Source organism: Mus musculus, chromosome 7 (assembly GCF_000001635.26).
Source record: "Mus musculus strain C57BL/6J chromosome 7, GRCm38.p6 C57BL/6J".
In the NCBI taxonomy this organism is placed as follows: Eukaryota; Metazoa; Chordata; class Mammalia; order Rodentia; family Muridae; genus Mus; species Mus musculus.
The window spans coordinates 49,085,249-49,107,591 of NC_000073.6; the positions used below are offsets into that span (position 1 = coordinate 49,085,249).

Genomic DNA, 22,343 nt, shown 5'->3' on the forward strand with positions numbered 1-22,343 from the left:
TGGGTCCTGCAGGCAGAGAATTACCCTGGGGAATGGGTCCCTGGTCTTTCTCATCTCTGGGTCTCATCCTTCTCCTGAACATTTGCATTCTACAGAAGGAAGAGTGATTTCACTTTTTCAAAAAGAAAAAAAAAAAATGGGTATGCTGTGCTGGGAATGGAGCCCAGGGCTTTGTGTGCATTCGGCAAGCATCCTACCTCTGAGATGTGGTCCGGCTCTCAAGTCTTTAACTTCTGCAGTTGCAATCTGTTGCCTTGAAGAAAGCAGGAGGCTACTTTGTAAGTCTGGGAAATAACAGACTGGGAAGCAGACAAGGGCGAAAGCAGAAAGAAGATGCGCAGCACTGGTTGGTGGCTGGGAAGGTTCCTGGAAAACTGCTCAGGCACGGCAGGACCGGGTCTACGGCTCCAATCCCCCCAGGCACTGCTCAGAGTGTGAACTCATTACTCCCTGGCTACGCAGTGAACTTGTCATTATTTTATGCTTATTTTTAGCATGAGGAAACTGAGGAACAGAGAGACAGTCGAGCCTCGCAGACACCAGTGCCCTTTACCGAAACTTTGTGCCCCTCTATGACAATAGCTAGTAATATTTTTTTAAGGGCACAGCGGCACACACTTATAACTCTAGCACTGAGGAGATGGTAGAAGAATTTCAAGGTCACACTGGATCATACAAGGAATTTGAAGCCAGCCAAGAATCCACATGACACTGTCTCAAAGTAGTAACGATGATATCAGTAGGATTACTCGTGGTAGCTGAAGCATCGCTGCTTATCCGAAGCCCTGTCTCAGGCAGTTCCAGTGCCGTCTTCTTCTCATTATAAACCGTGCAAGGGAAGAAACTGGTGAACAGGAGGGTGGACTGTAGCAACAATGGTGGTATAACAGAGCCAGCCCTTCACTGAGGACAAAACCCACCCACTACTTATCTCAGGGGAGTTCAGGCCTCTGAGAGTGGTGGGGGTGCTACACTCTTTGTGCCCAGCCCAGGGTCAATTGATTGGTTTTGTTGGGAACTGTGGGGAGGGTCACTCCTCTCTGGAGATTTATGGTGGTGTCTCTTCAGCTATGGAGCTAGGCACCCATAGCAAGACATTGAGGCTAGAGCTGAGCAGAGTGAGGGCTTAGGGTCTCTATGGTAGGAAAATGAGCTTTTTCACTGTTTGATGTGCTTAAAAGAGCTGGGATTCTACATAGGTTAGCTGCACATGGCTCTGTGTTGGCAGTGGGTTCACACATCTATCTTGGCTGAGGCCCAGGCAAGGCAAGGAAGAGGACTTTCTGGAGGGGTCTTAGTTTGTACATGAGGAACAGATCCACAAGGATTTAGAGGCTTGTTGAGGTCCCCACAGCAAGGAATTGGCAAAGCCACCCTGACCTTGGCCTCTATGTCTGTGGATACTGTTGGTCTGGAGGTGTCACCAGAGAACAACCAGGACACTGGGGGTGGGGTGAGATTGTTAGAGATAAGGAGTTAGCAATGCTATGGACCTGTGTCCTCCTCCAACTAACTAGGATGCTGAAACCATACTCCAGGAGTGCTGTGAAGGCCCAGCAGGCCAGCCTGCTGAAACAGAAAGATCTGCCAAGGCGCCTAGATTTGGGGAGCAGAGAGGAATAAAGACTTGTGAACACTCAGGGTACAGATTTGGGAGAGCGACAGTAACAAATATATTCTAAAAATTGATCATGGCAATGCCTGCAGACTGAAAATAAAAATAACATTGAATCATATGCCTTACATAGAATGGCCTGAGACTTATGCAACATAAAGCTGATAGTATTGTTGTTAATGCAAGGTGGTCCTAGGAGGACCTCTGGCTGAGCAGTGAGAACCTGGCCCTGCAGCTTTCTAGTCAACAGAGCCTCAGGATGTAGGCGCTGTTTCCTTCTCAACAAGGAATGTTGCTGTTCCTTGACAGCTTCCATCCCCACTTCTGTGCAGGCCTGGCACATGGCACCAGGGGGAAACGCTATCACTAGGGGACCGCTGCCTTCTGTCACTCAGCTCTGGGTTCCCCTATGCTGACTCCCTGGGTCATCCTCACCACAATGGATCCTCTAGAACTGTGAAGTCCCTTCCTAACGTCAAGCCCTGCCATCTGGCCAGATACCAGCCTTTGATTCTGACCCAGGGTGCTTTGCACATTAAGCCCAGACTGAAAAACAAAATCTGGTCCAAAGTCCCCTTGCCAAGTAAGAATGGATATAGCCAGTAACAACATATTCTGGAGTCTGTGGCCAGGACTGTGCACACCACCCTCGGGGGGCTCTGCCGAATGCCTTTTGAACCCCAGCCCAGTCAATGCCATTGTATCACCTGGGCAGATTCCAAGAGAAATAGACAAACTGTTTTCCTCTCCATCCCCAAGTCACTGCGCTCCCTGGAGAGCCCTGTCCCCACAACGTTCTACTGGGAGACAGAGATGGTACCCTTACCAAGGGATGGAGATGGAAGAGTGTCTGGTCTGCTGAGAGGGGTCCAATGGGCTCCAGGGAAAATAGCCTATTCTGCTGTTCATTGTTAGTGAAATCGTAGCTGACAGCTTTCTCCCAAAGAGGAGAAACAACAAGATTCTGAGGCTGGAATGTGCTGTGAGGGGGAAGACACTGGGAAGTGGGTACAGTCGACGCTACAGAGATGTCTCCCCTGAGCAGCCCAGTGGCTGGGTATAGAGAGCAGAAAGAGAAGGAAGGGAAAGAGATAGCATCCAGGCCTACAGAAAGCTACAATCACCAGTTGAGTACCTAGACTCACATCTTACTTTAGGAAGCCTGATCAGTTCAGATGGGGTAACACAGCTCATTTGAATTGACAAACAGCTCCAAGATAGGTGTAAGCAACTCTTATATTTCACCTTTTGCCAGGAGACAAAACGCAAAGTCTGCTGAATCTGCCTGGGTCTCCTGTTTGTCCGTGCTGAAGACAATTAGCCACTTGTGTGCCTTGGAACCAATGGCCCCCACAGTCCTTCATTAGCTGCCACCGAGCTTCTGTCATACTAAGAAGCCCGGTAACTAGATATAGGTGCCAGGAATCCAGAACAGTGCTCCCTACAGTGAGTGGGGACAGCCTGGAGTCCATATAAAGTGAAAAAGTCCCTTCAGTCACCTTGTAATAGGTGACAGCTCTGCTTGAAAATCCAGAGTGCAGAAAGGGCTATAAATAGTTCCACTCACAACTACCACCTGGGTGGGGGCCAAAGAGGTGAGGTACCAGCCCTCGTGGTTTCTGGGGGTGCTTTTTATAGATAGCGCATGTCAAGTGTGCTAATCAGGCACTTTCATCGGAAAGGTGAGACTTGGTTCTGCTGCAGCAAAGACACGGTTGTCATTATCACTGACTTGCTTCGTGACTTTCACGCCTCTTCCCGTTCTGTCCTGTCATCCGTGGTGTTACATCGGAAGGGGTGTTATCCTAACAGAAGAGGCTGAGACCAGAGAGGTTCTTAGAGCCAGTGAAGTGTGTGACAGCCAGAGTCATGTCAGGGTGAACCAGAGAGGGTCTTAGAGCCAGTGAAGTGTGTGACACCTGGAGTCGTGTCAGGAAGTTTATTTATGTGGCGAGCTTGTGCCCCTAGGGAAGGTCTCCTGACTGCTCAGTCAAATCCCAGAGCGGTGGCACCACGTGCTCTCATTGTGTCCTCCACCACAGACTCTCTACAGGTGAGACAAGCTGGCACTCCGGCTCTGAGGAGCAGCACAGGAGCCTTGTGAATAAAAACAGTCACCCATGGGTAAGTTAGTGCACAGTGACACTGGATACAAATGGATACATTACCTAGATCCTTCTTCTCTGATTTGTAACATTGTTTGGGAGGGCTGGGATTTGGTTTTTGTTTTGTTTTATTTTGTCACCAGCTGTGGGTTTAATTATGTGTAAATTGAGATCCTAATTTCTGTTGCTTCAGACTTGATCTCACTTGGAAATAGGAGTATCCCAACTGTAATCATTTAAAACCAGGGCACTTTACAGTGGGGATAGTCCTTACCGACTATGATTGGTGTCCATATGACAAGAAGGTGGAGACTGGCCTTAAACTGCTATAAACCAAGTAGTATCAAGGACAAGGACAGCAGAAGCTAGGACAAGGCAAAGAAGGACCCTCCCAGTACCTCCGAGTGGCCACCTTAGCTTTAGACTGCTGGCCTCTCGAATTTATAGCCACCCACGGCTGCTTTTAGCAGATCTCCCAAGTCTAGGCCTCAAAAGGCCCTAAGCTCTGTCATCCCACCAAGAAGATGACAGCATGGTCAGAGTTCACCTTCCCTGTGGCTGAGGGATACCACTCACTCCCCCTCATCTTTGGGACTTTGTGTCACGCTTTGGGGCTTTGAGACTCAGTTCTGGATGTCCCACCTCATAGGGAGTCAAAGAGCAAAGAGGGTTCTGAGTAGCAGGCTGGGCTACCAGACAAATTCCTGTCTCCCAGGCTGGTTCTCCGCATAAACCTGATCCAGGCTTTAGGGAAACCTCTTGTCTCCAGCAGCTATCTATCCCTCCTGTGAGGGATCGGCTCCCATAGCAGATTAGCCTCTAGAGTACGTCATTCATCGTCCATCCCGGTTCCTTTCCCTCCGTACAGCTAATGTTCTGTGACGGAGCATCCCATGCTGGGTGCTGAAGATGCACAGGGAGTAAAAAGCAAAGCATCCCTGCTCTCCAAAGGGCTTAGAGAGCTCACTCGGGCTGCCAGGGAAGCCAGGCAAAGAGTAACACAGAGGGTGTTAAGTGCTCTGAGAGGGGACACAGTTACTAGGGGCCTCGGGTAAGCTGGCAGAATGCAAGCTCACACACATGCCAGGGGGCACTGCACACAGGCTCACCCTAAGCCTTGGGAGGAAGCCTACTATCACCCCCACATGGCTAAGGCCGGAGAAAGAACAGCCTCTCCCCCAAACCTGCAAGGCTCTGAGGAGAGCTACGCAGTAGGGATCTACCCAGATCCCCTACACCAACACTGCCCTACCTTCTGACCTACCTACTACTCCTGTGCTAGGGACTCACAGCAGTGACTTATCTCAACCTCTCACACCCCCTGCCCAACTGCTCTTCACGCCCCCACCACTCTCCAGCCTGTCACCCCAGGCCGGTGACTTCACCTCTGTGATGCAGGGCTAGTCTTGGGATGCTCCCCTGACCAAAGCTCCCCTGAGCTTTCTGATCAATCCCCATGGTTCTGGTCCACATTGGAGCACACCAGCATGCCTTTTAGCTCCTGGTCTGTCTTAGAGTTGTGTGTGTGTGTGTGTGTGTGTGTGTGTGTGTGTGATGAATGTCTGTGGTTGTGGCAGATGCCCTTCCCCACACTCAGTTGGGCATTCCCTTCACAGAAGTTATTAATCTTGTAAGTAGCTCATTTGTTTGCTCTTCAACAAATATTTAGCGATTTAACATTCCTCTCCTGACAAATGGTACATCTAATGAAATCTGAAGTCACGCCTGACTTATCCACCTGTGTACTTTTCACAAGAAACAGGAGAATAGGTACTGTTTCAAGCATCACAATGCCAATGGGCTGGCTGTTTGCACTCCACACCACATTAACACATTCAGATCCTAACCCCTAATCCTGTTCCAAGGTGATGAGGCAATGAAAAGGGACTCTACAAAACTCTCCCATTCCCCATCTGTCCCTTGAGAATTCAGTAAGAGATCTCTCTGCAAGGCAGTCCCAAAACCTGCCAGTGCCAGCACCCTGCTCTGAGACTTCAGTCTCTAGAATTGTGGGAATAATGCCAGCATCCAAGAGAGGTTCCCATGGCTGGTCCTATAGTGCAGACCATCATCAGCCCAGCCTGCAGATGCTCCATGTGCCCCTTCCTATCTTCTACCAGCAGAATATAGTAGTCCTGGTCGTGGGGCTGCTCCCTGTGCTGCCCACTATACTGCCTCCTGACATTCAGTGTCTCCCCCTTCTCTCCTTCCCATTCCTTTATGGCCCCTCCCCTATTCCACTTTTCCCTACAGACCATGTGGCATTCCTTGGAGAGGGCATGAGCTAGCCAGTAATATCAAATACAAAGGTATCCCAAGAAAGCAGAGCAGGAAAATGCCTCCTCCCCGGCAGGACCAGGGACATGTCCCCAGGTGCTCTGGGTACCAGGTGCTTGGCTGCTTCCCATCCCAAGCTGGTGCTGGCAGGAGACAGAGGTGTGGGTCTCCAGGGAGCAGAGACTGCCGCTGCCGAGTTTCATTAATCATCTGCTAATTGTGGCAAATGGGATTTTACAGTTCCCCAGGCCCTCCCCATGAGCTATGGCTGTACCTCAGGGGCAGAGGCGGGGAATTGCAGGTCAGCCACAGGAATCCCTTCAAGACCCCCTGGCTTGCGCAGAATGCTCTCTATGTGACTCTTGGAAGGAGGGGTGGAATCCTTGCCTTTCTTTCTGCCAGGCCCTAGTCACATCCTCAGTGTAAGTCAATCACACTGCTTGTCAGCAAGCCCGTGGCCAAAAGGGTGACTGGGTGACTCAACTGACTCTCTAAGTGGCACATAATCCCTTCTGAAGGTTTGCTGCTCAGGACCCAGCCTAGGTTACCAAGCCTCATAGACCAAAGCCCTGAATCTACTGAAAAGGAGGAGTTGCTTGCTAGCTGTGGCCGCTTGGTCTCTGGGTCTCTACTTCCTCACCTGTCATGTTTGAGAATATTATATTCCCCTCTCTGGGAAACAGAATACTGAAACTAAACTGCATCCATCCCAGCGTGCCTGGCTGAGGATGCTTTTCAGCATCCATTCCTAAGGGTTTCCTCACCCGCCTAGCTCTCCTCCACCCTTGCTTTTCATGTGATGGTGGGCACAGCTTTACTTAGAACAATGAGAACATGGCTGGGCTCCATACTTTGCTCTGCTCTCTACCACACCCTGCAGGCAGGCCCTCCAGATTGAGTAAGGGCAGGGACCAGGGATAGAAATCTCCTATCTGAAGGCGTCCTAGCAACGATGCAAACCTGGGGCTGTTCTGCCCAGCCTTGTGCTTAGGGGTCAGCTCAAGTATTCCTTTCTCTTTGTCCACTACCATCTGGTCGTTTTGATCAAGAGCCCCAGCCAACTGTCACCTCTCTCACCCCTGTTATATAAGGCACAGTGAGGCAGGGATAAAGCTGGGATTTCAGTGTTTGTAAAGTACCCTCCTCACTGAATGGTTTGGATAACCACGCTCTCTCTTGGGCCCCAGTTCCCTAGTCTGGTGAGTGAGGTCTCCTTCACAGAACAGTCTCAGAGTGTCCTGGGACTTGGGAACATGCAGGATCCTCAGTTCAAGTGGACAGTACAATCCAGACACAGTCACGCAGCGGCCCAGGGAGGCTACAGGTAATGCTATAGCAGACTCTCACAAAGGCCTGCCTCTCCCTCTGCAGTCTCCATACCCACGCCTCACCCTTGCAATAAAGTGAGAACTGGTCCAGAGTGCTCCTGTTTCTTTGATTAAAGGAGTGTGGCCTCCAGAGGCTTCTAATTGGCTGATGAATGATGGAGAGAATGCGGCTTCTTTCTCATGAAGCTGACAGGGTTCATCAGGAAGGGGACATCCACAGTGCTGACGCCAGCTTCTTGCCTTCCTCACAGCTGGGGTGTCCCTAGCTATCCAGGCCCTGTCAGGAACCCCTGAGACCCCCAGCTTCTCACAGTGTATGCCTGGCCTCTGACAGACACTGTCAGCCATTCACAACCACAGCCATTGATTTTAGGCAGAGAATACCTTCTGTTTCCTTAAGGCAGTTTCCCTGAATCGGAGAAAAATTATGAAACATCTGATGAGGGAGTTGTGTGTTGTTGTGGTTTTGTTTTGTTTTTTGAAGACAGGAGAGTGATGATCTGCATGCTACTTCATGATAATCCCCTAATGGTGACAAGATCAGGGTCACAGCTGACCAAGGTGGTGCATGCTTTCAATGCCAGCATCCAAGAGGCTGAGGCAAGAAGAGGACCGCCATGGGTGACACATAATGAGTACCAGGCCAGCCAGAGTAAAAATAGAGATTGGCTGTCTTCTGGCTACTTAACCATATCCATGTAAATGAATTCAACCAACCCACCCCTGGGGTCTCACTGTTTACCGTCCGGGTGTGCATTTATTCTTACTGTCTTTTATGAATGTAACGCTCCTTGCAGAAAGATGTTAGAATGCAGTTTTCGTGAGAAAAACTGAAGCCTGGGAAGGTCAGCCCCTTGTCCACAGGTTTTTGGGCTCCAAAGCCTATTGGACCTGTGTCACTCTGTAGGCTGTCACCCTGAGCTTGAGGTAGAGACAACCTTAAAGTGCTGTCCACTGTCCCCTATGAACTAATACACCCTCTCAAACACAAAGGTAACAGTGGCCAAGTCACACCCAGGCCACAGTCCTCCTTGAGCCCACACACACTTCTGACCAGTGGAAACCACCTCATGCCTGCCCTCCAGTGCTTTCAGACATCCTCCTTTCTCACACGGGCTCAGGCTGTTCCCGCTACCAGGAAGGAAGCAGCCTCCTGTGATGTGAGAGCCACGCATGGGGTCTGAGTCAGGCTCACACGGATCTGTATCTGAGCTCTGCCCTTCCTCACCTCTTGAACTGCTAAAGTTCCCTTCCCCAGAAAATGGAGACATGCCAGGACCTTGTTGCTTGATGAGTCAGAACTCTGGCCCTGCCCTGTCTCCACCTGAAACCAGTCTTCTCTGACTCAGTGGTTAACACATCCACCACACTTGGAGCCACCTCCCATGTCCCTTCCTCTCAAGACCCGTAAGGGCGAAGGCCCCACACTGACCTAATGCTAGATTGTATGTTTGGCAAAGCTTAGACACGGTCTATGGAACAATTTTTCTTCAGGGCTCCAATCCTCACCTGCTTCCTCCTGTAGCATCCTAACTCTCTGCATCCATGTCTCCCTGCTTCATTCTCAGCCTACCATATTCACCTCCCTGGGCCCTGCAGCAGTCTATGTTCTCTCTGTCTGGATCCCTCTGCCATACCACTATGTTCTGATCTTCTCCTGGAGAGCTTCTACACTTCATATAGTTTAACATGTAACTCAGGCCTCCTGTGCTCCCTAAGAAAGTTTGTAGACACCCCAGGCCGACCAGATCCCTACCTCCATGTTTGCATAGTCTCAAGACTGCCTTCTTGCCCAGACCCCACCACATAGTACTTACTGTCTTTGCCTACCTATCTACCTCTCCTGTTTGGCTGTGACCCCAAGGACTGGGCCACCTCTAAGTGGAGACTTTCTTGGCTCTTTGGAGCATCTGCCCATTAGGACAAGCACCTTCTGTGAACAGGGTGTGTGTTGGCTACTGTTACCTATGTGGTCCAGACAGTGTGTTAGTTTGTAAGGGGACAACGCTTCAAGGCTGTGTCTACATTTATATGTACATTTTCTGCTTCAAGTTCAAACCTTGTTCATCAGCACAGCAATTAAAGGCAGCGCCAAATGACAGATGGCCCGGCACTGAGCCTGAACCTTGGCTCCACAGCAGGCCTGGAGTAGGGCAGACATGTCTGGCATGGTAGATGCTTTCATTGATCTAGAGTCCATCTCTAAGGGTGCTGCTGTGGAGCCAGCAGGATGACATCAGTGCCAGCAGTGGGGGTTGGGCCTAAAAGGGCCCATGTCACAGTCCCCTAGGATGACTGGGCAAAGTAGACCATCTCTATTCTAATATGGAGACTTTTTGTTTTATGTTGTGTTATAATAGTTAATTTAATTTTATCTGAAATTTATGGTAGGAGGTTCCAGAATCCTACCTTCCAAGTTTCTTCAACATTAAGAATACCCCCACCCTCAGACAACAGCATCCTGACAGTTCCACAGACAGTTCTGGATTTTCATAGTTATTACTCAAAATCGTCATGTCTAGGTTCTTGGGCATCATTTAGCAGGCAATTAAGATATTAGTGTCTGGCATTATGTAAGAACAGTGTTGGTTGACATGATTCTATGTAAAAGACTACAGTGATACCTTCCCTACTTCCTGTTCGCCCCTCCCCGCTTCCTATTAGCCTCTCCCAATTTCATGTTAGCCCTTCCCCGTTTCATGTTAGCCCCTCTCCATTTCCTGTTAGCCCCTCCCCGTTTCATGCGAGCCCCTCCCCCACTTCCTGTTAGCCCCTGGTGTGAACAGACTGGCTGGGTATTACTCTGTGAATGATACTGGCTTCTCCATAAAAGAAATACCAAGTTAGCATCCATATCGATGCCTAGGCCATAAATTTAAGGCAACATACAGTGCACAGCACCAGCATGGACGCCACAGTTTTAAGTCCACCAGTGCTAGATCTTAACTTGGCCACAGTGGGAACCCCAGAGGGTCAGTGGACAAGCAGCCAAGATGAAGCCTCATGGTGACCTCCAGTGGCTTCTTTTCCTCTGAATGTTTCAGATCATCCAAAATGTTTCAGATCATCAATTCCTCTGCCATGTTCCCACCACAGCCATTCTAGCATATATTCTCTCAGAGAGTTGGGGCCCGATCCCTTCTCAGCTATCTACATCTCCATCCAAGTGAAACAGAAGAGAGAGGTGCAGCCCAGGAAGGTGAGTCCTGCTGTCTGTTGTTAGTGATGTGGAAATTATACATCTTGTTTAAGGAGGCACTGACACATCTATGTACACAGGGAACCAGGCTGGGAAGTGTGAGGCAGCCTCTGTGAGGACCATCACATCAGTGGCACTTCTTTTTTTTTTTTTTTAATATTTTTTATTATTACGTATTTTCCTCAATTACATTTAGAATGCTATCCCAAAAGTCCCCCATACCCTCCCCCCCACTTCCCTACCCTCCCATCCCCATTTTTTGGCCCTGGCATTCCCCTGTACTGGGGCATATAAAGTTTGTGTGTCCAATGGGCCTCTCTTTCCAGTGATGGCCGACTAGGCCATCTTTTGATACATATGCAGCTAGAGTCAAGAGCTCCGGGGTACTGGTTAGTTCATAATGTTGTTCCACCTGTAGGGTTGCAGATCTCTTTAGCTCCTTGGATATTTTCTCTAGCTCCTCCATTGGGGGCCCTGTGATCCATCCAATAGCTGACTGTGAGCATCCACTTCTGTGTTTGCTAGGCCCCTGCCTAGTCGCACAAGAGATAGCTATATCAGGGTCCTTTCAGCCAACGCTTGCTAGTGTATGCAATGGTGTCATCGTTTGGAGGCTAATTATGGGTGGCACTTCTGAGGCGGCAGACAGACTAAGAAGAGGGCCTTGCTTCCTTGAAATTAGTGGCTTTGGAGATCTCCATGCCATCAGGGAAAAGCCTGCTCTCACCTGCTCTTCTCATCCAGCAATGGACAGGGAAGGATTCCGTGGGATCAGCCCTGCCCTGCCCTGCCCTGCCCTGCCCTGCCCTGCCCTTGCCCTTGCCCTTGCCTGAAGATGTCTGCTTCTTCTCCCTTGCTGAAACATAGCCCTAGCATGCATCTGAAGACCTTCTGAGGCTGCTATTGGGAGGTCAATGGTACAGAAAGTATATTCTTGGACCTTGTGAGCAGCTGAGCACTAGAGGACATAAGGAAATGCTAGGTGAAGACCTGAGAGCTAGCACCAGTTTTCTGTTGTTTACATCCCTGCCTTGCCAACAGGTAAGAGGGAGTAGTGGACCTGAGAAAGAGCATTCATTCTCTCCCAGCATCCTGATGACAGTGTCCATGCATGACCCTGGTCCCACCCTGTCCCCATGGAATATATGTCCTCTCTGTCTTTGATTACCCTGTGACCGTAATAGCTGAAGGAGAATTTAGACATCCATTCTCCTCTTGGGAAATAAAACCATGATCAAGCTTCACGAAGACTCAGGCATGACTGCTTGTCCCTCTCCCAAGACAGCTGTCACTGAAACATGCAGATGACAGGGGCTTCAGTGGGAGATGTCCCCTTGGGAACCCATCACCTGAATGCGACTCCCTCTCCCAGTACTGGCAAACACACACATAGCCTTCCAATCCTTACTACAAATATAGAGTCCCCATTTTTATGTGTAAAACTTAAGACTATTCTACTAATATGATCTGTTCAGGCATAAAGTAAATTTATTTTTTCAAACAAGAAAAGCATGTTCTGTTTCCGATGAGTTCAGCGATGTTTCCATTTCTAGAGTTCATATTACAGACTCAGTAGCCTCATCAAGATGGTCGAGAAGGGTTTTTAGGCTTTTTTTTTTTTAATCAAATTTTGGACTATTTGCATGTGCACAGTGAGATCTCTGAAGAGTAAGACCCAAAATTAATTCATATTTCAAAAAGACATTATATACATAGTCTTGGGTAATCCTATATAGTGTTTTTAATAATTTGTATATGAAACAAAGTTTCACGGTGTGGACTCTTGTACAGTGTCATGTAGATGCTCAGACCATCTCAGACCTGGGAGCAATTCAGATGTCAGTTTTGGATTGAGAATGCTCAGCCTCTATTCCAAATTCTACCACTGTCAGGCATACCAGCCACCATTATAACTGAGACCAGTTACCCGACAAGCAGCAACTTAGGGCAAATCTTGGTTCCCAGTTTGAGAGGATTTATGGGAAGAAAGCATGCTGGCTGCTGGTGGGAGTGTGAGAGTGCTTGTCCGGGAAGCAGAGGCAGGTGAATGCTGGTGCCCAGATGGCTTTCTCCCTTTTCTCTTTCTATTCAGAAGGAGGCCCCAGCCCATTCACTGGGGGAGTGGGGTCTTCCCCTCTCAGTTAACTGTTTCAGAAAATGATACCATCAATATGTCCAAAGGCAAGGCTCACCAATGCCCTAGACATTTCCTAACTCAATGTTGGCAATCAAAACCAAGCAGTCTAGATCAGAGGGACGGCTTAGCATGTGAAGGTGCTCGCTGCCAAGCCTGCTGGCCTGAGTTTGATCTGGGGGACCCACACAATGGAAGGAGAGGACTGACTCCTCTGCCCTTCACACGGTGGCACCCCCTGCTGTCATGCTCACTCTTAGTAGTGAACATTCTTTCTACAAACTAGGTAACGTCCTTAGATCTACAAATATGAATACACCTTCCATTCACTGATCCACAAAACATCACAGTGCTCCTTCTCAGATGAGCTGAGTCCTTTGCCCCATGTCCTTTAGCAAGCTAGTGAGGAACCAGTGTGTGATCTTGTATGTCTTCAGAGCCTAAATTCACAGCCTGTGACACATCCTGGTCTCCAGATCGGGAGGGGGCATGGGAAAGGGGGGGGGGGTAAGACTCAGGTCAGCGTCTCCTGATCACACGTTCTCATCTGGGTAATGAGATGGGGCTCCTTCTGTACTGCTGCTGTAACAGCTAGGGGAGAGTGAGGAGAGCTGGGCCACACTGGAGACAGGACCTTCCTGTAACTCCCCACCCCCCACTCTGAGTGACATTTACTCTGTTACCACTCTGTCCTCTCTGCGCAGATGCTTTTTCTCCTTGGAGGAGGTGCATTTCTGTCTTAGGACATTTTACCTGCCAGGCCCTCACCTATGTGGCTGTCCTCATTCTATCTGGGACTCTTATTCACAGGATGCCAGCTATGGGTTCCTTTGCTTGCATGTCCAGTGACTCCCCATTGTGCTTCTGTTTGTGGGGGGAGGGGGAATGAGTCGTGGCTAGGTATCGCCTTCATTTGTTTGCCTGTTTGATTCTTGATCAACTCCCTGACTCAAGTACATGTCCCCTGGGAGCAGAAACTCAGTCTAGCCATGCCTTGCTTTACCTAAGAGTGCTGTGTGTGGCTAACTGTTGGTCAAGTGACTTGGGTGATCTTTAAGTCCCCACTTCAGGTCAGGCACTATGTGAAGAGAAAACAATGTTGAGGTGAAAGGTACAGCCCATGCATCCTAAAAGCTTGATGCCTCATAGGGGTGGAGGCAAGGCAGGACATAGGACAAAGAAGACAAGGGATTGAGAGATGGGAACAAGGAAGGAAGGGTTCAGAGAGAGCTCAGTATGGGGTGAGAGGTGAGGGACAAATGTACAGAATAGCATCTGATGTCAAGCATCTGATGAAGCATGGATAAATATGGGGATTGTATATGGTGTCAGGCCTTGGGAAAGGCCCAAGGGGACAAAGCTCAGGGCTGCAGGGGTTCAGAAACAACTGTCTGGAGCCCAGGAAGTGAGAGTGGAGTAGAAGAGGCCAGCTTTCAGAGAACTGCCCCATAGCAGGAACCTAGATCTCATTCCTTACAGGAAAGAAGCCATGAAGACAGACCACACTGATAGCTGAGAAGTTCCCTCCAAAGAGACTCTCAGGCAAGCATCCAATGCCTACTCTGCTACTTCTTCTCTTTTAAAGATTTGCTTGTTTATTTATTTTATGTGTATGAGTGTTTTCCTGCATATATGTCTGAAATTATGAGCTTGCAGTGCCCATGGAGGGCAGAAGTGGGTTGGCTCCTCAAGAACTGGAGGATCCTGTGACCATAGCCATGAGCTAGATTCTGGAAGCTGAAAGCTAAGATTATTCTATATTCTCAGGTTGGTGCTATTGGACTTTGGTGAGATGATAAGAGAGCCAGGAGCCAGTCTTAGAAATCCCCAAGTGACTAGCAAATGTCTTCAACTTTATCATAAGCACACAGGAGGGCATGGCCTTGGGCACACAGATCTTTGCCTTTGTCAAGAGTTTTAATAGGCCCAAAGTATAGTTGGAGTTAATGATAGTTACGAGCTGCCACGTGGATGCTGGGAACTGAACCTGGGTCCTCTGGAAGAACAGCCAGTGCTTTTATCCACCGAGCCATCTCTCCTGCCCCTTCACTCTGCTTCTTTTCCACCACAAAATCGGCCCAGGAATTCTATGTCTGTGAGCCCATTTCCTCAATTTGGAAGTAGGTAAACCTTTGCTAATGAATGTTGAGTAATTATGGCTTCTGTCATTGGTGTGATTTACACAGAACCAGCAGAGGATGTGGGAGAAGCTTGATTGGAGCTAGACCCTTTAGTCATGCTGTGGACCATGACTTGACAGTGGCCATGGGGTCAGCAGGTAAGAAAAGGCAAAGAGCTAGAAAACCGTTGGAATAGTGACGAAAACTCAGACTCAGAGCCTCTATGGTAGAAACCTGATTAAAAGAGGCACAGGGGTACTTTACCCATAAAGACTAAGGGGACAGAGGTCAGAGGAGCCCCAGGTCTGCTAGGGGATAGTAACTCAGGTTCAGACTAAGGGGAGTGAGTCACAGACTAGCCTAGCATGGGTTCCGCTGTCAGCTCAGTTGCTTCTGCACCTTTGGAAGTTGGAGCCAGCTCTGCATCTCAGGCAGCTCCCGTGCTGGGAAGGAGTGTCCCGTCATTACTGAGTGATGCATTTTTAATTAAAATGGAAACCATTGGAGCATTCCGTAAAGTTTTACTTGGGGAATTTGCCTTCTTGCAGGCTCTGCCTTAATTAGCATTCTATTTATCCCTTATTAATAAATGATATCCAAGCAGTTCCTTCTGCCTCTTTTGATCTCAGGGTCTCATCATTCATGAGCCAAACTCCGTCCCTCGTTGACAGTCAGGGATCAGTGGGCCCAAGCAGATCTGACTTGGGGTTTGAGAATTAGGGTTCTCAGAAAATACCATCAACATGAAGACATTTTTCTGGCTACCCATGTCCAGCAGCTATCATGTGTGCCTCTGAGGTTGAGGGTGGCACCTTTAGAAAACACACCTTTTTTGATTAAGCCTCTAAACTGGGCAGATAGACCCAAGAAAGTGGCCCCAGTTGTTCAGTCTGGACCCACCTCCAGGAGGTAGATGCCAAGGAACTTAAGCACCTGCTGATCTTTGACCCAAAGTCAAGAAAGCTCAGTACCTCTATGAGGATCACAAAGCCAGGCAGTAAGTGCTGGAGAACCACGGGAAGCTGGCCTGTTGTGTTTCGTGTCTTACATTAAGGGCTCATGGGCACAGTCCTGATCAATGTTCTAAGCCAGCTAACAAGGTTAAAATAGTTTCCCTCCAGCCCCCCCAGAAGACAAAACCAGCTGTGGTAAAATTCATCAGCCTTCTTACAGTTCTCCAGCTGTTAAAGAGGCAGATCTGATAATTAAGGCTGAGACTGTGGACTTCAAGGCCCTCGGTTCCATTGGCTGAATGTATTCAAACTGCACTGTCCCAGTTTGAACCCTATTGCCCTACGTCTAAAACATATTTGGAGGCAACATCAGGTCCTTTCTGCCCAGAGTGTGTGTACTGAGGACCAGCAGCACCAACCCATGGGTATATATTAAAATGCAGAACCCAGATCCCACTACAGACTCATGAATCAGACCCTACATTTGGACAAGGTCCCAGGATGTGCCAACACTCACTAAGGCTTGCAAAACAAACTGGAGATCTGGGTTTGGGTAAGTACCTGCTAGCACATGCCTTAGCAGAGTACAAGGTGCAGATGAGCCCTGTGACCTTAGCCATGAGCTAGATTCTGGAAGCTGAAAGCTAAGATTATTCTATATTCTCAGGTTGGTGCTATTGGACTTTGGTGAGATGATAAGAGAGCCAGGAGCCAGTCTTAGAATCCCCAAGTGACTAGCAAATGTCTTCAACTTTATCATAAGCACACAGGAGGGCACGGCCTTGGGCACACAGATTTTTGTTTTTGTCAAGAGTTATAATAGGGCCAAAGTGTAGTTGGTTATTTAGGACAGTGGTGGGTTGGACTGGCAATCACACATGTCTTTGATTAATAAAAACAAAGCTAGGCACTAATTACCTCTCAGACACTGGACTTATTTATGACAATTCCTTTCAGATTGTGAGGTTCATGGGATAAAGGAGATTATAAAACAGGCCATGACAAGCGGCACACAAATGTCTATAACTGCAGCCCTAAGCTTCTGAAAGGATTCTGACACCATTGTCTGGGTTGGACCTGAATGCATATGTACACACACACACAGAGGCACATATACATGAATAAAAATAACATGAAAGTAAAGGGTCTCTGATTGTCTGGAATGGCTCCTGATCTCAGAGAGTGAGGAAGGGAGGGAGGGAGGGAATGAGGAAAGGAAGGAAGAGAAAGAAAGCGGTCCAGAAATCATTAGAAGCAGCTGATGCCCCATATGGTGTTTCCTGCAGCCCTGTGGTCACAGCAGCATCAACTGACAAGGATGATGTTGATGACAGTAGCTAGCAGAATAAGCTGCCCACTCTGTGTGGTCTAAACTGGCCTATGCCACCTGCCAAGGATGGCCTGTCACTATCATGCCCTCTGAACTGAGGAAAAATGAAAAGCCCTGTCCTCAGCTTCCTGCTTAAAGAGCAGCAGAGGCTGAGTACCCAGCCAAGGCTCTCAAGCCCCTTCCTTTACACATCTCCATGCGCACCTGCTACCCAGATCCTGTTCACGGTCCTGCTGAAGCTGCTCATACATTTGGCTGAGCCATTATAGTGCCAGAATCTGGGGCTAGCTAACTCGCAGCAGCCACTAAGTGTCTCTTCTTGATGTTTGGTGAAATTGAGATGGGGCAGCCTTAACTGTATCTAGGCTGGCTGTCCTTAGTGCTGAGCACAGATCACAGGTACAGCCAACGTGCATGTGTGTGTGTGTGTGTGTGTGTGTGTGTGTGTGTGTGTGGCTTGCTAACTTCATTCCTCAGGCAACTTGGGATCACTTGTTTAGACTAGATTGGCAGGGTCTGAGGGCTGATCAGTAAGCTCTGGATCTATGTCTGGCTCCTCCCACTCTGGGATTACAGGTGTGTACCACCATGCCAGCTGTGTACATGTGTGCTGAGTATCACGCGATTTTGGATTACAAGTGTGTACCACCATGCCAGCTTTGTACATATGTGGAAAGCATCATGTATTTTTTTTTAAGTTAAATTCCATTAATGCTTAAACTCTAGAATCAATGACTTTATCCCAACATTTAGAACTAAGTTTGACATACTGTGGTGTTTAATAATAAATGCTTGCTGGATCACTTGGGATATATAATGAGGGCCTGTCTGAAGAAAAGCAAAAATTCATAAATAAGCAAATTAATGAGTATATAAACATGAATAAATATAGAAATCAAGAGCCCTGTGTCACTTTCATCCCTTCCCCTATGTCTTGTTGAGTCTGTGATGTCCAGGTAGCCTTTACTCTCTAATGTCACAGAATGTTTATTCCTTTGGCCTGAGTCTCCTTGAGGTCTAGTAGAGCCCTGGTCTGCAATCTAGGCATGCACAGTTATGTGCATGGGGTGTGTATTTAAAACAAGAAATCAGCTTCCAGATACTCAGGTTAGTTTTCTACTCTTCCAAAATTGATCTCACCAAGATCTACTCAAGAAGGGCTCCCAGCGAAGCCTTCTCCCACTTGACAGAAAGTAGACCCCTCCTTCACCCTGAACCTTACTGGATGATTTGCTGAGGAGTTTCAAATTGCCATGGTGCCAAAGGACAAAAAAAAAAAAAAAAAAAAACAAAAAAACAAAAAAAAAAAAACAAAACAAAACAACCCACTGGTGGGTGAGCATTGTCGCTAAGCTAGGGAACCTGAGATACACGGAACTTCCAAGTTTCACCTGGTGTGATTTCCAGTCACAGGCAAGATGATTGAGTCCTCTGGCTTGTGTTGGGGGCTCAAAGACTGGCCTAAAGGGGCTGGAGAGATGGCTCAGGGATTAAGAGCATTGACTTCTCTTCCAGAAGTCCTGAGTTCAGTTCCCAGTAACTACATGGTGGCTCACAGTCATCTGTAATGGGATCTAATGCCCTCTTCTGGTGTGTCTGAAGACAGCTACAGTGTATTTGTACACATAAAATAAATAATTCTTAAAAAAAAAAAAAAAGACTGGTCTAGAGGAAACAGTACAGGTAGGGAATGCTAATTCACCTCACGGTTTCTGGAACATTTTCAGTACTATCCTCTTGTTTTGTTTTCAAGCCACATTGGACAAAATCTATTCTTTTTCCAGTTTAGTGTCCTTTACTCAATTAAGTTGGTTCACACGTTCTTCTCTCCAGTTATATCATAAGATCTAACTGTATTTAATCTTTATTTTCTTTCATTTTATAAACTGTGTGCTCATTTCTACAGTCTCTTGACATAAACTTTCTGCACACATCTGGCGACAACTTCTAGCTACTGAGCTTAAAAGATGCTTAGAGTTCAAACTTTTTTTTTTCCTAATCGTTCTTCTTTGGGGGAAGGGAGCAAAGGGATTGAAGCCCACGGAGACATGCAGCCATGTGGAAAGCCATTATCCGCTGCCATTTTGATTCAAGATCAAATGTCACGGGAATTGGAAGCCTTTTCAGTGTGTCTGAACGTGATGCAGTCGGGGTCCTCCCTGACAAGTTATCAACAAGCAGACAGGCTACACACACTCAGGCCCCAATGGTTCTCTTGAAAGCGGTCTCCCTGTGTTCTGCTGATAATCAACCCACTGGCCATATTGAGGCAGCCACCTCCAAGGGGGACCCACTGTTCCTCTCCTGATAGGAGCGCATAATCCCATCAGTGTCAATGGAAGGTACGTGCCCGCTTCACTAGAGACAATAGGGCAACACAAGGGACACTTGTTCCCAGCAACTGAGGGGGTAAATGTGATTGGCTATTCCCAGCCACCATCTATAAAGGGCCTTGCTGAGCCCTTCAAGCCGTTTCTTTGTCAGGCTGCAGACTGGGGGACTCAGTCTGCCTTCCTCTACAGTATGGCTGCCACCCACCTTCCCTGAGCAGAATGCTCACGAAGTCCCACCAGGACTGGCCTCTCAACCCCTTGCTTCTTCTAGAGATGAGACCTAGGACCTATGTCCCAAAACTGTGACCTGAGTTTCCATGGCAGGGGAGCAACCAAATCCTTCATTCTTCACAAAGAACTCACAGTGGTGCCAGCAATAGAGATTATAATCATTTACTGTGCACTGGGCTTTCTGCACACTTAATTTTTTTTTAATACACTGTGCACTCAGCCCCAAAGTCTCCAAGCAGTTCTGTGCAGCCACTATAGTCACCCCCATGAAGTAAGACAAGACTAATTGAACAGTGGATAATACAGAGCTGCAGAATCTGGACACCAGGAGGCAGACACATAGGGTATCAGAGCTAAGTCCTCCTCGGGGCCTGACAGCAGCATAGAATGCTACCTTCTCTCACCTACTGTACCATGTTCTATACCTAAAATGTGACTAGAGTTTCCATAGCATGGGCAAAGCCTGTGTGTGTGTGTGTGTGTGTGTGTGTGTGTGTGTGTGTGTATTATTGCCCAAGGGTGAGGCTAAAATGCAGGGGTAGGAGTGTGAATATAGACTTGGGTATCAGCCATGTGGCCCATCTTTGGGGAATACAGGGAAGTTGATGCCAGGTTTCTCTTGGCAATCTGGATGTCTTTGGGGCTATCTATAGCAGCAGCAGGCTGAAGGCAGGACTCCTCTGTGCCCTTGGGCTCCTTCCCTGCTGAGAGATGGTCTCACAGCTGTGGCCCCAGATCTCCTTGTCCCACCGGAGAGAGGTCTGAGGCCTCAGGCTTCAGGCTGAATGCAAGGCCCATTCTGACATGGGACATGCTAAAATGACATGTCATGGGGATTTGTGGGCCTCCCTGGAGCGATTTCCTCCAGGGGGTCATTTTATTTAGTTCCAATTGGACTCTGTGATTGGTCTCATCCCTGGACCAGCTGGTGTCCAGGCTCCATATGGCAGGGGCTAGGAAAATGCCATGTTCCAATTGAAATATACTCTGCCTTCCTGTGGGCCACTCTGTAATTGCCTCTGGCTGAAAGAGGGCTTTGCTTTTTAAAATGAAGCTAGGAAGTAATTTCTCCACTTTGGGTTTGCCATAGTGATGGGTCCATGTCTTCCCCATTAATTCAGACAGACACAGCAAGGAAAAGACAGACAGGGCCTCAGAGGCCAGTGAGGCCTGAGGAAGGCTTAGTGTGGGAATCTTTACTGCCTAGCCTTGACATGTGGTCTCAGGCTGTCACACACTGTAGCTAATGTGCTGCTGTCCAGCTCTTAGCAAGTGCATCTCCATATAGAATAATGAATAGATGTGTTTTAAGGGACACAGTCCACCTGCCACACACCATGCTTAGCATTTTACCATATGTGTACCATCCAAGGAAGGACTTGTGATTATACCCATTTTGTAGATGGAGTAAAACAAGTCACAGAGAGTTAAAGGAACGTATCAGAAGCTCCATAGGCAGTACATTTTTGCAATAAGGGTTACTCTGGGGTCCAATCTCTTGGGCATTTGCCCCAAGCTCTGTTTAAGACAGGCAGTCACCTAGGGCTGTCCTTTAGAAGGTGTTCTGAGGATTTAACAGATCCTGTCTGTTATCTGGAATAGTTCTTGTGAGAGCCACTTTAGAGATAAGAACCAGAGCAAGCACCCAGAGCTGGGAGTCAGCTCATGGAAGCTAAAACCTTCAGAGCTGAGATCCCATGGTTGAAGAGATTGAGGCTTGAGAATTCAAGGCTTTCTTCATTGTGAACCAGAAAGTGGCTATGCCCGGAGATCTGCCTGGCTCAGAGCCCGAGCTTCTCTTTGCTCCCCTGTTCACTCCGTGCTTCCCCAACAGCTGAGGCAACCTCAGAGGGGAGAGCCACCCCTCTTTAGTAATTGCTTCCTGTCACTGCCCAAGTGTGCATCTAGTCAATAGTAAGGACCACCTGGCTAAAGGGCCACATGGTCCCCTCCCAGAAGACTCTCCCTATGTCCCTGGAGTCTCAGAAACCAGAAACCACATCTAGAGCTGCTGGCACCAACCAACATGTGTGATCACCGCTGTCTCTGATAATCCGAAGCTTGCTGTGTGTGTACACATGGCCGTGCATGTAAGCCTGGAGGCCAGAGGTTAACATCTGGTGTCTTCCTCAGATACTCTCTACCTTAAAACAATATCATTACATTTTTATCTATCTCTGTGTGTGTGTACAAGCATACTTGCAGCAGGGCAAAGGATAGGGTTAGGGGTAACAGTGTAGACACAGGTGCTCATACAGGCCAGGTTCAAGTCTCAGATCCCCAGCATGTATCATTCCTGTGCTAGTGTTTCAGGCAGGCACCAAAGGCCTGAACTGCATTTGTCTTCCTCCATGGGGAAAATAAAGGCTAGGCCAGGCTTGAGCAGGCCCTCTTGAACTCTGGTGTACTGCGAAACCTGCTCTCTGGAGGAACTGGACTTTCCTGTGAATCCTCATCCCATTCCTCACCCTGGGCTGTTCCCTGTCACCTTGTCCACCTAGAGACTGCAATGGGAAGGTAGAGGCAATTAAAAGAGGGAACCCTGGCTTTAGAGGCAGGCACAGTTGGAGGTGAGCCTGACTTTCAGACCTGCCATGAAAGACTTCTGTATAAGTCCTTCCAACTCTCAGTCAGACTCATGGTCACTGGGACCCTACAGAGGGCAAAACTGGCTACTGGGGTCCAGCTGCTTGTATAATGGAGGTCCTCAGGAAGGCC

At 48.3% G+C, this 22,343-nt stretch overlaps 1 protein-coding gene and 1 long non-coding RNA gene across 4 annotated transcripts in view; both read left to right on the top strand.

Moving 5' to 3' along the window:
• Positions 1-22,343, top strand: part of Nav2 (neuron navigator 2) — a 651,028-nt gene that overhangs the window by 126,186 nt on the left and 502,499 nt on the right. The window lies entirely within an intron of this gene.
• Positions 1-22,343, top strand: part of Gm32849 — a 74,564-nt gene that overhangs the window by 43,994 nt on the left and 8,227 nt on the right. The window contains exon 2 of the long non-coding RNA XR_391458.3: positions 96-22,343. This exon is cut by the window's right edge and continues 8,227 nt beyond it. This is a non-coding gene — a long non-coding RNA (predicted gene, 32849). The remainder of the gene's footprint in view (positions 1-95) is intronic.